This window comes from Tauraco erythrolophus, chromosome 25 (assembly GCF_009769465.1).
Source record: "Tauraco erythrolophus isolate bTauEry1 chromosome 25, bTauEry1.pri, whole genome shotgun sequence".
Classification (NCBI taxonomy): Eukaryota; Metazoa; Chordata; class Aves; order Musophagiformes; family Musophagidae; genus Tauraco; species Tauraco erythrolophus.
Window position 1 is genome coordinate 6,942,498 of NC_141489.1, and position 12,588 is coordinate 6,955,085.

General features: G+C 52.8%; 1 pseudogene; it reads right to left on the reverse strand.

The window, feature by feature from the left end:
• Positions 1-303: 303 nt before the first annotated feature.
• On the reverse strand, positions 304-1,095 carry LOC147527026 (feather keratin Cos2-3 pseudogene; annotated as a pseudogene).
• Positions 1,096-12,588: the final 11,493 nt, after the last annotated feature.

The window sequence follows — 12,588 nt, forward strand, 5'->3', positions numbered from 1 at the left end:
TCCCATTGGTCACGTTGGAGATCCCTCAGGTCTGCCATACAAAAGTAGAGGGGCCAGTAGATGCTCACGTCAGCGTTGAGGGTCTTGAGCCAGAAGAACAGAAGACAAGAAAGAGATTGGAGAGAGTGCAAGGCTGAGGAGTTAAACTTTGGCCATGTTTTCAGAGGGCCCCAGCTGCCCTCCTATGGAAGGGCAGCAAAGGATTCTAAGCCTCTCTGAAACTGATGGCCAGGAGCTCTGACTTCAGTCCAGCATCAGCTTCTAGGTTTCTGGGGGTCCTTGTCCAGGCTGTCACTGGTGGATTTAGCAGGGGGGGCACCTTCTGCCACAGTAGCGGCTGGCAATGCAGGAGAGGTCAAGCGACCCAGAGGTGATGGGCACTCCATCACAGCTGAGGATGCTGCCAACAGCAGCAGAGGTGGAGGAGCCCACAACAGTGTTCTGTGGGAAGGAGCTGAGGATGGGGCCGGGCAGGGCCACCACTACAGCAGGAGGCTCAATGACAACGGTGGAGTTCTGGCACTGCCTGACACAGGGCTCGTTGCAGCTGTTGGCCAGCGGGGTTGGGCCGCAGGGTCGGCATGGCAGGCACTGGTTGTAGCAGGACATGTCTCTGGGCTGCAGAGGCACCTGGGAAAGAGGACAGGGAGGAAGCAGAGCACAGGAACATGTGAGCAGAGTCTGCCAGGAGTCTGTCACGCCACCACAAACATGTCAAAGGCATCTGCTGAGCAGTGAGTTAGAAACTGTGCAGTGAGGCAAAACGGTTACCAGACACAGTGCTGCAAGCATCACCCAGGCCCAACGAAGCTGCTGCCAAACTTTTCAGAGAAGGACAACCTCAGCCAAGTTCCACATCCTCTTTGCAAGGAAATGCAGAGCATCATCAGGCCCAAAGAGACTGCTGCCTGTCTCTTAAAAAGAAAAGCTCCCTCAGCCATTTCCAGACACTCTCTGAGGAAGACCTTCACCCCTTTTCCCCCTCTCATGACCCAGCATAGGATGGAGCAGTGCCCATCTGTGTGAAAAAAAAAAACACTGGAGAAAGGGCTTCAGACTCACCTGATTCCCAAGGTGGACGTGAGAGAAGTGGATGAGAGAACGAGGGGTTGGGCTGGCTTTTGTAGTGGTCCCGACCTGCCCCAGGCCCAGAGGTAGCTTCTACAGAAGGGACAATTTTTTAAGGTGCTCATGATGAACGGAAAACCTCCCAGCTAATGACACGGGCTGAGTGCTTGTTTTCCTAATGCCGCCTTTTCATTTCCTGGTTTATGCCATACCCTTCCCTCACGGAGGCTTCTTCTGAGTGTTGGGATTGAGAGGCCCCAGGATTTCTGGGGCAGGAATGTGACAGTGCTGGCAGGAGACTCAGCTCGAGTGCCGCATGGGTGCAGCGCAGGTGAGTGATGCTGTCCTGGGCACACTGGTGGGGTTGCCAGTGGCTGCACTGACAGGAAGGGGCCCAGCTGCTCCCAGCCCTGCAATCCTTGGCTGGTCACCCGAGGGCTTCCTTGCGTGAGGACATGCCACATCTTTCTCTTTCCCTCCCTCCCACCTCATTCCAGTGGCAACTTGCAGGGTGCAGGTGGGCTGCACTGTGGGGTTTCATTGACTCTTTAAGTCTTTTACCCGTGAAACTGAGCAGCCTTCCCCAAGCTATGGGTATGGAGGGCTGCAAAGGTTATTTCCCCCATTTTTGCATTGCTGCTGAAAATCAAGTTATGTGGGCCCTCTTCTACTGTTGGGGTATTATGGGATGGACAGCACAATATGTGAAGGGAAAAAAATCACTTCTTGGAGTGGCACACAGCTGATGAGGAGAAGATTTTTGACTTTCAGAAAACCTGAATTACCATTGCCTACAAGATGTAACAATACTAAGGGAGGCCTCCAGTTTGCTTAAGTATTCCCTGAAATTTATCCTCTTCCTCCAAGGATACATCTCCCTTGCTGCTGCTCTCAAGGACGTAGGATTCCTAAAGATTGATCTTGCTTGTAAAGGCTGAGGTAAAGAAGGCATTCAGCACCTCAGCCTCTCCACGTCCTGTGTAACCAGGCTGTGCAGCATCAGAGAAGGCCCACTCTTTCAGCAGTGGCACCACATTTCCCCTAGCCTTCCTTTGTCCTCTGTGTCCTTACAGAAGCCCTTCTTCTTGCCTTGACATGCCTGACCAGATTCAGTTCCAGTTGGGCTTTGGCTTTCGAACTTCACCCCTGCATGCTTGGACAGTGCCTGTGTGTTCCTCCAGGTTACCCGTCCTTGCTGCCACCTTCTGTACGCTTCCTTCTTGTGGTTTGGTTTTGACAGGAGCTCCTTGTTCATCTCTGCAGGCCGCCTGGCATGCTTGCCTGACTTTCTGCTCATTGGCATGGACTGCTCTTGAGTTTGGAGGAGGTGGTCCTTGACTGTTCACCAGATTTCTTAAGCCCCTGTTGCCTCCAGAGCTTTATCTCACAGGAACTTTTCTGAGCAGATCTTTAAAAACACCAAAGTCTGCTGACCTAAAGGCCCAGGCTGTGAGCTTGCTATTTATCCTTCTTGCTCCCCTTGGGATCCTCACCTCCACCATTTCATGGTCACTGCAGCTCAGGCTGCCTTTGATCTTCCCATCATCAAAAAGCTCATTCTTCTTGGTATGCCTGAGTTCCAGCAGAAAAACCTGTCTTTGTTTAATCTCTGTCACTTAGGTGATGAGTTGTCATCCATGCATCCCAGATAACTCCTGGCTTGCAGGAGTCCTTCGCAGTCTGTCCTTCTGAAACAGCCTCTCTCCCTCCATTCCAACATGCCAGTCACAGAAGCCATCCCACTCTGTCTCTGTGATCCCAGTGTGATCGTAGCCCTGCAACTGCACACAGATCTCTAACTCCTCGTGTTTACTCTCCATACTGCGTGCATTGGTGTACAGGCGCTTGAGCGAGGCAGCCCAGCATGGTGACTTCCTAGAAAGGCTTTTGGGGACTTTTCCACAGTGGTGCCTTGTAGCCACTTTCTTGCCTACATGCAACTGCTAGAGGTGAGCCCACTTAAGCCCTGTTTTCTTAACCTTGTTCATAAAAGCAAGGCTTCAGGGCACATGTGGCTCCTCTTTAACTTTGAAGGTTGTGAACCTCTTTGGTAGTTGCAAGCCCTAAGGTGGTGCAGGAGCCTTCTGCTTCGTATTAGACTTCACCAGCTTTCACCCTGAGATTGTCCCCTGCGACTCTGTTTTTAGAAGTCTACAAAAGGTGGTCAGTTTTCAAGTACCACCTTTTAAAAGCACAGGAGCAGGCAACTCCATTTTGTAGTGAGGTAAGATGTGGGGCAGAAGACCTCATGGAACTCAAGAGGAAAAAGAAATTGTACAATCTCCAGAAGGAGGTCAGGCTTTGCAGGAAGATTGCAGAGTTGTGGTTCGCATATGCGTGGAGAAGACACAAAAGTCCAAAGCTCAGTTTGAATTGACCATGGCCAGTGTGGTGTCAGACAACAAGAAAGGCTTTTTGAAGTATGTTAATGGCACGAGGAGATCCAAGGAAAACTTTATATGGATCATTGTTGAAGATGGTCACATGGTTAAGAGGGATGAAGAAATAGGAGAGGCATTCAAGGCTTTTTTTACTTCAGTCTTTAAGAACGCTTGAAAGACCTTGGGCTATTCAGTCCTCTGAGTCAGAGTACCTCGAATGCAGGAACAGTGACTTCCGATTTGTGGACACTGAAGCAGAAGGGACCAGTTGTACCACCTGGATGTTCACAAGTCCGTGGGGCTAGATGGCATTCATACCAGCGCACTGAAGAAGCTGACAGATGTTGTAGCAAATGGGGCTGCATCTGGGTGGTGACCGGCCACCAGTGGTGTTCCTCAGGGCTCAATTGTGAGGCCATTTCTGTTCAATACTTTTCTCAATGATCTCGATGCAGGAGTATAATGCACCAGGAGCAATTTGGCTGATGAGAACAAACTGGGAGGTGCTGTTGGCTCTCTCGAGGGACAAAGAGGCCCTGCAAGGGGATCTAGAGAGACTGGAGCACTGCGCTAAGACTAACACAATGAAATTTAAAAGCCCTGCAGAAAGGGATCTGGGGGTGCTGGTTGACAGCAGGCTCAATACAACCAGCCGGTCAAAAGAGGTGATTGTTTCGCTGTATTTAGTGTTAGTGCGGCCTCACCTTGGGCACTGCGTGCAGTGCTGGCATCACAATTTAAGGATGTGAAGGTCCTTGAACGCATTGAGAGGAGAGCAACAAAGCTGGTGAAATGGCTGGAAGTTATGTTCTACGAGGAGCTGCTAAGGATTTTGAGTTTGCCTAGTTTGGAGAAACAGAGGCTGGGGGATGACCTCATTGCTCTCTACAGTTTGCTGAGGAGGGGAAGCGGAGAGGGAGATGCTGATCTCTTCTTCCTGGCATCCAGTGCTAGGGCACGTGGGAATGGTGGAAAGCTGCATCAGGGGAGCTTCAAACTTAACATTAGCAAGCATTTCTTTAGAAAGGGAATGGTCAGCCACTTGAACAAGCTTCCTGGAGAGGTGATTGATGCCCCGTGCCTGTCAGTGTTTGTGAGGTATTTGAACAATGCCCTTGAGAGCATGCTTTAATTTTTGTTCAGCCTTGAAGCTGTCAGGCTGTTGGACTAAATGTTCATGTAGGTCCTTTAAACTGAAAATATTCCCTTCTTTCTATTCTGTTCTGTACTGTTCTATTTATTGGATTCTGAAATAGTCTGAAAATTCTGAATTTTCTTTTCCTTCTATCTTTCCCTTCCTTTCACCTGGCCCAGAGGTTTCACTTACCTTAATACTAGGGGAAGAAGCTGCCTGCTTCTCCACTGCAGTTGGGTCTGGGGCTCTTCAAGCTGCCAGAGAAAATCCTGTCTATCTCCCTTTCACCTGCTCTGATGCAGCACAGCCAGCTCACTTGCAACTGCTCACCGACTGACAAATGCCAACCGCTTGCTGGCTGTTATGCCTGAGAATATTCTCTGGGATGGCACTTGCTGGCAACCACTGTATCAGGATATGCTCTGGAAATATCCTTTTAAGAAATTTGTGGAGGAATGAAGGTTTTCTCTTCAGCTCATTGACAGGGATTTTGGCAAAGCAAGAGATGGACTACGTGGAAAAAATATATCTGGTACCTGCAAATTAGCTGGAGCAGCTACAGCTGCTGCCATTACCTGGGGAAGACTTGAGGACTCATATAGACCTCTCTTTGGATGCTGAAATGAGGGACATTCTCCAGAAAACACATTAGAAAGCCTATGAGAAAGGTAAGCTCTGGAAAGCAATATCCATGGCCTCGAGTTTTAAAAAGGCCATGATGGTTTCAGGAAAGAGCGAACAGTTTGGAGAGTAACACGTGAGTCAAAAAGCTCTGTATAGTTCTGATGTGATAAGAAAATCGCTAGCTGGTGCTCTCCAGGCCAATTATGAGGCTGTGTATTCACCACCACGCTCACTGGTTTTGGGGAACCATGGGCCCCAGGGAGCCAGTTCCTGGGGTAAGTGACTAGAAATGTTTCCCTGGTGTAGGGCTCTGCTGAGAAATAACAAGAAGTGGGCAGCCTCAGACCATCTCCCATAAGTCTACCCCAGAAGCATCTATTGATTGTTCCCATAATCAAGGTCAATTCCTCCCGTGGGCAGGAAAGGAGCGGCTGCTGTTGGCAGCCCCCGAGCTCGGAGCCGGCTCTGGGAAGCGGCTCCATGTCCTGGGCCAAGGCCCTGCAGCTGTCCCGTGTGCAGCTGGCGCTGTGCAGGCTGCTTCTTGCTGCGGGCCGGGCCGAGGGCATTTGCCGGGCGAGCAAGTGGTGCCCGTGCAGAGCCGCTGAGCAGCGGGAGCCCGGGCGAGCCCCGAGCGGCGCCGGCGCAGGGCTCAGCCCCGGGGCGGAGCTGGCGGCGGCGGAGAGGAGAGGAGGCGGCGGAGAGGAGGCGGCGGTGCCGGAGCAGAGAGCCGGGGCTGGCGGGGGGCAGCGAGGCGCGGGCGGCGGAGCGGCGGGATGCGGCGGTGCCGGGGCGCGGGGCTGGCGGGGCTGGCCGCGGTGCTGCTGGGTGCGCGGGGCTGGCGGGGTGCCGGGGGCCGGGGGCTGCGTGGGGCCGGGGCTGGGCCATGGGGCGGCGCCCGCAGACCCCTCGAGGCTGCCGTCCCCTGTGGCTTCTTCACAGATCTTTGCCTCCAACCACCTTCCCCTCTATCCGTCCCTCTGCTACCATCCCACATTGCATCTTCAAGCTCCTCGCTCTAGTCTCTGTCCAATCCTCCTTGGTTCTTTCCTTCCCTCTGTGTCTTTCCGTATAACTCGTACATTCATTCCTTCACCCTTACTACTCACTTTCTTTTCTTTGTCTATTTTTTTCTTCCATGACTCCACCTTTCCATCTATCATTCATTAATTCATCTCTCCACCAACTTGTAACGAGCACCTCATATGTTGCGATCCTCTGGAAACTCTTCTCCTCATCATCTCTACTTGTTCCTTACTGCTTTTGCGGCATTTGTTGGGGAAAGAGCAGGCAGGGCTGGGCAGAAAGAAGGTTTTGAGATTATTTTTTCTTGTTTTTGTTGCCTGCAGTGGCTGCGGGCAGAGCCCAGGTGCAGCAGGAGCCGTCGGCAGAGACCACCGAGGGCACCGGCATCAGCATCAACTGCTCACACCCCAACATACAGTCAACCGACTTCATCCACTGGTACCGGCAGCTCCCGGGCCGAGGCCCCGCATTCCTCGCGCTCGGTCACAAAGGGTCCAAGGAGGTGCCGGAGCCGCCGGGGCGGCTGTCGGTGTTGCCAGACCGCCGGTCCAGCGCCCTGTGGCTCGCCCGGCCCCGGCGCGGGGACGCGGCGGTGTATTACTGCGCGCTGGGAGACACGGGGAGAGGAGCCGGGGCTGCGGCCGGGCACGAACCGCGGCGGGCGGGGCCGGGCGGCTGTGTCGGGGGCGGGGGGGGCAGCCCCGGCCGGGCCCGCCAGGGGGCGCTGCCGCTCCGCCCGCCGGGGCCGCCTCGCCCCGCCCGGCCCCGGCCGGCCCCGGCCCCGCTTCTGCCGTCGGCACCGGCACCGACGGGGCCCCGCAGCCCCGGGAGTTCCCCCCTCGGCGGCTGCGGAGCCCTTCACCGGGCAGGAACCTTCTCCCGCCCCTCACCGCCGCTCAGCCCCCCACTCCCACCGGCACGCAGACGGGAATCCCCCGCGACGGTGGCGGCGGCGGCGGCGGGGCAGCAATGGCGAGCGGAGCGGTGGCGGTGCCCGGCGCTGCCCGGCAAGGAGCGATCGCGGCCGCCGGCCCCGCTGGCTCCCGGCGACGAGCAGCGCCTTTCTGCTCTGCACGGGCAGGCGGGCAGCAGACATCCTCCTGCCCACGGGCAGCCGGGAGCCCTCGGTCCTGCCGCAGCCACCGGCCGCTGCTCACACGGACCGTCGGATGGCCAAGGGAACCCTGAGCAGGTGCTTTCCTCTGCTCCGTAAACACAGGGACTGCCGTGCGAAGGTGCTAACGCCAAACTTGACTTAGACATGAACAACCAGAGGGTGGTTCATCTTTTGTGACTTGGTTAGAGCTCAGATATACAACTGTAGCTGCATCCTGCAGCCACAGGCTTTCAGAGATATTTCAAGGTGTTCCTGCTAGTGTTACAAAGTCATCCCATGGAGTCAGGAGTTCAAGCTCGACACGCACAGGAGAAGGGGATGTCGAGGTCACAGGCACCTCCAAGTGCTGTCCACTCTGGCTCAGTGTTGAGACCACGAGCTTGTTGGACAGGGTTCAGAACCTTTGGAATTGAGTCAGGAGACATGGTAAAAGCATGGGGTGGACATACTGACCACAGCCTCAAGGGATGCCAGGTTCCTTCTTGAGAAGTAAGTCAGATTTGTTTTCCCTGGGGACAGGAATCCTTCAGCATCTTGAGGAACTCATTAACCTGAGGAACTTCAGCAGAGGCCACTGTAAAGGCGTGTGGAAGGTGAGAGCAGCTGATTCACTAAGACTGTTAGATGAAGTCCCTTTTGCTTTAAAAGGGAATAAGTAATAAAAGGGAAAGTGATAAACGAAGCACACAGTGACCTCAGTCTATCAGTAAGTGGAGAGGGAGACAAGGAGAGAGACCAGAGCTCCTCAGGCTCTAATTGATGGGCCATTAGGAAACTGCAGGTGTAGCTTTGAAGTGGGACAGGCTGAGATTAGTAGATTAAAAGAATTGACACCAGGAACGTAAGGATTATGGCTGTTTGTGGAGGGATCTTGTAGGATTACGCAACGCTTATTAAGGAATGCTTAGGGAAAGGTTCAAAAGATGGGTGAAAGAGGATTCGGAAGGAGCAAGGAGAGGCAATAGAAAGGCTGAGGGCTGGCAGCGTTCAGCCTGGGGAAGAGAAGGCTCAGGGGCGCATCTTTGCAATGTGTGTAACTAGCTGATGGGTGGGAATGAAGAGAGTCTTCTGAGTCAGGCAGACTTGGGACTCCACACCTCTGCCACGGTGGAAAGACATCAAACTGTGACCCTTACTGTGTTCCAGTTTTGCAAGGACCAAGAGGAGGTTGTTCTGCACTGGGTGGTCCATCTGTGGACACTCAGGCCACAGCTGGGCTTCTCACAGCCCTGCAAGTTCAGAAGATGCTGGTGTATCTTCTCAGACAGACATGCTCTGAGTAGAAGCACTCCCTCTCAGCTCCAGCTCTCCTCATTGGCAACGGACCTGGGGCACCTGAAGATTCCTGTAGGAGCCTGAAGGAAGAGACCTAGCGGTTTGCTGTCAGACAAAAGGAGGCTGCAGGTTGTTTTCCTGCTTTTTGCCCCTCCTGGAGAGCACAAGCAGCCCAAGCAGCCCACAGCAAGGCAGGAGTGTCCATGGGGAACCTCTCCTGCCACCCAGTGCCCAGCCAGAGACAGGGGCCTGCACCCACCTCTCTTGGGGATGGAGACAGGCTGCTTTGCAGCCACTCACGTGCTCTTTGTCTGAAAGGAAGTAGAACCAGGGACAGCCAAAGGCACCAGGAAACATGTTTCTGACTCCCTCTCCCCATAGGGGTTTTCTCCCCATCTCCTCAGGCCATGGATGAGGCCCTTCAAGGGAAACACCTCTGTGAACAGCACCTGCTGTAAATATCCCATAATAAGTCAGACACACCACCTTGCTCTGGCAGGAGGGTTTCCATTACAACCCTCACCCCTCACCTTCACGGACATCTACTCCTCATCCCTTCAGGTATCACGATCAGCCCCTTTGCCTGGGGATGACACCTTCCAGAAGGGTGAGAAGACAGGATCATCTTGTGAACTCAGAGGCGTTTCTACCTACAAGGAGATCAGACTCCTCAAGTGTCTCTGACGTACTGGAAGGTGGATGAGAAGCCCCATTCCCACGAGGCTGGGGTAAGAAAGCTATGGTTTGGAATTCAGGTCTGTCCTTATGCTGGGCTTTGCAGAAAGACCTGTGAGAGAGGAATCAGGATTTTGCAGGAAATGCAGGATATCTGGGAGAACAGACAACAAATAAGTTGGAATATGGAATTGCAAACTATCTCTTTCCACACGTTTCAAGTGACCTGAGTGCTTTTTTATGCTCACAGTACATAGAATCATAGAATGGTTAGGGTTGGAAGGGACCTCACAGATCATCTAGTTCCAACCCCCCGGCAATGGGCAGGGAAATCCATCTGAAACTGATTGTTCGTTTGGCCGATCTTTCCATTTTCCTTCTTGTTTGTAAAACCTCAGGCGTCCTGAAAAGTGAATCCCATGGCTCAGCATTGCTGCAGGTGCTGCAGGGAGACACTTCAAAGACTGAGCTCAGCATGGAGCTTCTCCCCAGAACCTTGACTGAAGAGAATCAGTTTTTCTCCTGGAACAGGAACCTTTCAGTGCCTTGAGGAACTCGACAATCAGAGGAACTTCACCGGAGGTCATTGAAAAGGCATGTGGAAGGTGAGAGCTGCTGGTTCACTAATACTGCCAGATCAAGTCCCTGTTCCTTTCAAAGGGAAAAACAAGTAAAAGTGACAAACAAAGCACACAATGACACCAACCTCCAAGTAAGTGATGAGGGAGACAAGGAGGGAGACCAGAGCTCCTCAGGCTCTAATGGATGGGCCATTAGGGAACTGGAAGTGTAGCTTTGAAGTGAGACAGGCTGAGATTAGTAGGTGACCAGAAGTACAGAATGGGAACATGAGGATTATGGATGTTTGAGGAGGGCCTGTGGGAAAAGGCAACACTTGTTAAGGAATGCTTTAGAGAAGGGTCAAAGATGGGAGAGGGTGAGGGTGGGGAAGCAGGGACTGGAGAGGAGCAAGGAGGGGTAATAGAAGGGAGGAAGGAAGGAAAGAAGGAGCCACCTACACATAGACAGGGGTCAGTCAGTGCACTTGTTGGGATGAGCCCTGTGCCTGATCACTACACTCCTCCCTCACTTCTTATTAAAGCTTTTCTTAACCATCCTTCTGTGTAACTTCCCATGTGTGAGTGCCAGTAGCAGGAGAGACTGGTGTGAAAGAGAGACCTGAGTGCCAGTACCTGGGCAAACAACCAATGGCCATAGGAATCGTAGGCCTGGGTGACAGCAACTGGATGGGCGGGGGAGGGTGTGCTGCAAGGTTTAAGTGCCAGCAACCAGAGAACAGGTCATCGATCTCAGAGCCTGCTGGTCTCTGTGCAGGCAGCTGGGGGACCTGGGGTGTAGGTAAGGTCTGGGTACAGCAACTCAACAAGGAAAAACATGTCACAGGCTGATATCACCAACCCATGGTAATGTTGGAGGGACCCAAGAGTGTGGAGAGATTGTGAGAGGAGTGGGTGATTGGATGCATCTGTTTGCTTGTGACCATCAGACTGGCCTAGCTAGAGAGAAGGAGGAGAGCCAGGTGCTGGGAAAGAAGGCCCAGGCTTCAGGCAGGGCTGTCAGATGGACTGAAGGCCTGTGATGATACTTGAGGGATGCACAAATATGAGTGTGCTGGTGACTACAGAGGGTGAGGAGGAGTGTCTTTTCTCTAGGGAAATATGTCATAGACATCCTGGAGATTGTCAGGTCAAGGGCCGCTCTGGATGATGAAGAGACTGGAGCAACTCTCATGTGAAGAAAGGCCGAGAGAACTGGGACAGTTTAACTGGGAAAACAGAAGTCTCAAGAGAGATTTCATCAATGAGTACAAATATCTGAAGATAGCGTGTGATGAAGGATGAGCCAGGCTCTTCTCCATGGTGTCCAGTGGCAGAACAAGAAGCAACGGGCACAACCTGATGGGCAGAAGATCCTGTCTGAACATCAGGAAACACTTTTTCATTGTAAGCATGGAAAGCAGTGGCACAAGATGCTCAGAGAGGTTGTGCAGTCTCTGTCATTGGAGGCATTCTAAAGTCATCTGGACATTGTCCAGGACATGTTGCAAGTGGAGACAGAAGCATCAAGGAAGGAGAGACTGCCTGGGACGTGGCCGTGGGGTCAGCAAGGATGGTTGCGTGTTGAGAACGAAGGCTGTGTTTCTCCTCTTTGTAGAAATGCAGAAACACTCATCTTCCTGTACCCGTGTGCAGAGTGCACAAGGCCCCCCACTGTGGAAATGTTCAGAATGCCGTTGGCTGAGGGAGCCACAGGCGTTGATGCTGGAGGAGGGAGAAACCCAGAAGGAGCATTTCAGGCACAGGAAGGACAGATCATTTCTCAGCCTCGCTTCTTCCTTTGCTCCCACAACAGAGTCGTTTCCGGCAGCTCTGTTATCTCGGGGCTGGAGGTGGTTTTCTGACTCTCTCACTCATCAAACAGCACAGTTGGTCTCATCATGCACCTCATGTCTCTCATCCTCATGGTGTTCTTGGGGCAACTGCAGGGTAAGTCCTGGCTTTTCCTCAATCCGTACTTCTCCTCAGAAATTCTCACCAGCCTTATCAGGTCCGTGTGTGGAAATTCTTTTGAATAACAGGAAAACACTGGGAAATGTTGCCTCACATTTGTGATTTTACACCACTTCTTTCCAGACTCTCTTAGTGTTGGAAAGGAGAAGAGAGAGAAGAGACACCTCAGACCCCTTCTCTGTCTTTTCTCTCCCCTTCAATCCATCTCACTCTGCCTCTCTCTTCTGGTCCACCTGCTGTCACCAGAGGATGCCTCAGCTGTCTTTGAGCCTGAAATTTCTTCCATTCCAGCACAAATTAACAGATCCCTTCTAAATTGCTAAAGGGACTTTGAATGTGCCACCTGCCTGTGCCTCCTTGCTGGCTGCATGGTCTCCATTTTCCTCCTGATTGTCAGCTCAGCCAGGGCTCCCCTCTTTCCAACATTAACCTTAGTACTGCATGGCCTCAGGTACCTGGGTGTCCTCGGAGATGACAGGGATGTGGAAAGAGGATGAATTGTTTTCCTGTAGCTCTCTGGCCCTCTCAACCAGTGGGAAGGTTCTGATCTCAGCACACAAAGGTCAGGCATGACAGGCTGTTTCCTTGATTCTCTGAGCAATCAGGGAGCAGGGAGGAGAAACAGGGACACAGCACCGCTTTTGTCAGGATCCCCACTGGGATGAGAGCTCTGAGCTCCTGCCCAGAACTATCCTCCACCTCACTGTCCACAAGCCTCAGATTTTTCTGCACAGCTAGGGACAGGGAGCCTTCTACACC